Source organism: Protomyctophum parallelum (genome assembly GCF_964188405.1).
Source record: "Protomyctophum parallelum genome assembly, chromosome: 23".
Lineage (NCBI taxonomy): Eukaryota > Metazoa > Chordata > Actinopteri > Myctophiformes > Myctophidae > Protomyctophum > Protomyctophum parallelum.
The window spans coordinates 33,010,549-33,013,652 of record NC_139715.1 but is presented as its reverse complement, the minus strand read 5'-3'; the positions used below and the strand labels follow the sequence as shown (position 1 = coordinate 33,013,652).

The following is a 3,104-nucleotide window of genomic DNA, read 5'->3' as shown; positions in this document are numbered from 1 at the left end:
AGTCCCTGGAATAAAATATTTAGAGATGGGGGGGCGGCGGCCAAATACAGATTTTTGAGTGGTGCAACCACTCCAAGGAACAGCAATGTCCGTGTTCACCTACGTATGTGTTAATGAGCACCAGTATGACTATTAGTACCATTAGGGGCGCTGTTGTGCCAGAAACAGAGAGAGAGAGAGATTGATTGATTGATTGAGATATTTATTAACAGTTTGTAGAATTTACAGTAACATTTTAAGCACAAACTCAATACAGAGACTGTTAACTGTGAGTGGACGACCCAGTTAAGCATTACACTTGTTTACAACAGGGTCCACATTGTTCAATTCATCAAAGAATTGAGAGAGTGCTGTACTGTTGCCTGCTAATGAGAGAGAGAGAGAGAGAGAGAGAGAGAGAGAGAGAGAGAGAGAGGGAGAGAGGGAGAGAGAGAGGGAGAGGGAGGGGGAGGGGGGGGAGGGGAGGGGAGGGGAGAGAGGGGAGTTGCACCACTCAGTTCACACTTCACACAGGTGTGATTTGTTTTGTCATTCAGAAAGCTGTCCAGATTTAGAAGACACTTGTAGAATCTGGTCTCAAGCTCAACTAGTCCTACGTTTGGGTGACTAGTTGACTAGCTCAACTAGTCATACGTTTGGGTGACTAGTTGACTAGCTCAACTAGTCGTCATACGTTTGGGTGACTAGTTGACTAGCTCAACTATAGTCATACGTTTGGGTGACTAGTTGACTAGCTCAACTATAGTCATACGTTTGGGTGACTAGTTGACTAGCTCAACTATAGTCATACGTTTGGGTGACTAGTTGACTAGCTCAACTATAGTCCTACGTTTGGGTGACTAGTTGACTAGCTCAACTATAGTCATACGTTTGGGTGACTAGTTGACTAGCTCAACTATAGTCATACGTTTGGGTGACTAGTTGACTAGCTCAACTAGTCGTCATACGTTTGGGTGACTAGTTGACTAGCTCAACTAGTCGTCATACGTTTGGGTGACTAGTTGACTAGCTCAACTATAGTCATACGTTTGGGTGACTAGTTGACTAGCTCAACTAGTCGTCATACGTTTGGGTGACTAGTTGACTAGCTCAACTATAGTCCTACGTTTGGGTGACTAGTTGACTAGCTCAACTATAGTCCTACGTTTGGGTGACTAGTTGACTAGCTCAACTATAGTCATACGTTTGGGTGACTAGTTGACTAGCTCAACTATAGTCCTACGTTTGGGTGACTAGTTGACAAGCTCAACTATAGTCATACGTTTGGGTGACTAGTTGACTAGCTCAACTATAGTCCTACGTTTGGGTGACTAGTTGACTAGCTCAACTATAGTCATACGTTTGGGTGACTAGTTGACTAGCTCAACTATAGTCATACGTTTGGGTGACTAGTTGACTAGCTCAACTATAGTCATACGTTTGGGTGACTAGTTGACTAGCTCAACTATAGTCATACGTTTGGGTGACTAGTTGACTAGCTCAACTATAGTCCTACGTTTGGGTGACTAGTTGACTAGCTCAACTATAGTCATACGTTTGGGTGACTAGTTGACTAGCTCAACTATAGTCATACGTTTGGGTGACTAGTTGACTAGCTCAACTAGTCGTCATACGTTTGGGTGACTAGTTGACTAGCTCAACTAGTCGTCATACGTTTGGGTGACTAGTTGACTAGCTCAACTATAGTCATACGTTTGGGTGACTAGTTGACTAGCTCAACTATAGTCCTACGTTTGGGTGACTAGTTGACTAGCTCAACTATAGTCCTACGTTTGGGTGACTAGTTGACTAGCTCAACTATAGTCATACGTTTGGGTGACTAGTTGACTAGCTCAACTATAGTCCTACGTTTGGGTGACTAGTTGACAAGCTCAACTATAGTCATACGTTTGGGTGACTAGTTGACTAGCTCAACTATAGTCATACGTTTGGGTGACTAGTTGACTAGCTCAACTATAGTCATACGTTTGGGTGACTAGTTGACTAGCTCAACTAGTCATACGTTTGGGTGACTAGTTGACTAGCTCAACTATAGTCATACGTTTGGGTGACTAGTTGACAAGCTCAACTATAGTCATACGTTTGGGTGACTAGTTGACTAGCTCAACTATAGTCCTACGTTTGGGTGACTAGTTGACTAGCTCAACTATAGTCATACGTTTGGGTGACTATAGTTGACTAGCTCAACTATAGTCCTACGTTTGGGTGACTAGTTGACTAGCTCAACTATAGTCATACGTTTGGGTGACTAGTTGACTAGCTCAACTATAGTCATACGTTTGGGTGACTAGTTGACTAGCTCAACTATAGTCCTACGTTTGGGTGACTAGTTGACAAGCTCAACTATAGTCATACGTTTGGGTGACTAGTTGACTAGCTCAACTATAGTCATACGTTTGGGTGACTAGTTGACTAGCTCAACTATAGTCATACGTTTGGGTGACTAGTTGACTAGCTCAACTAGTCATACGTTTGGGTGACTAGTTGACTAGCTCAACTATAGTCATACGTTTGGGTGACTAGTTGACAAGCTCAACTATAGTCATACGTTTGGGTGACTAGTTGACTAGCTCAACTATAGTCCTACGTTTGGGTGACTAGTTGACTAGCTCAACTATAGTCATACGTTTGGGTGACTATAGTTGACTAGCTCAACTATAGTCCTACGTTTGGGTGACTAGTTGACTAGCTCAACTATAGTCATACGTTTGGGTGACTAGTTGACTAGCTCAACTATAGTCATACGTTTGGGTGACTAGTTGACTAGCTCAACTATAGTCCTACGTTTGGGTGACTAGTTGACTAGCTCAACTATAGTCATACGTTTGGGTGACTAGTTGACTAGCTCAACTATAGTCCTACGTTTGGGTGACTAGTTGACTAGCTCAACTATAGTCCTACGTTTGGGTGACTAGTTGACTAGCTCAACTATAGTCCTACGTTTGGGTGACTGACAGACATTGAGTGAGTCAGCTTTATTTTGATAGCCAGGGTGTCATGTGGGGGGAGGCTTCCAGAAAGTGGGCTGGGGGTGGGTCTAGTCATAGGGGGGGCATGGTAGGTGACGGTCACTCACTCTAACTTTAGGTCCCGTGTCTCATGTG

The 3,104-nt window shown here is 43.5% G+C and overlaps 1 protein-coding gene across 1 annotated transcript in view; it reads left to right on the top strand.

The window, feature by feature from the left end:
• Nucleotides 1–3,055: 3,055 nt before the first annotated feature.
• The window catches only part of dusp27 (dual specificity phosphatase 27), an 18,569-nt gene continuing 18,520 nt past the window's right edge, over nucleotides 3,056–3,104 (top strand). Inside the window, exon 1 of the mRNA XM_083758975.1 lies at nucleotides 3,056–3,104. This exon is cut by the window's right edge and continues 76 nt beyond it. The gene's annotated coding sequence lies outside the window, so the exon portion shown is untranslated.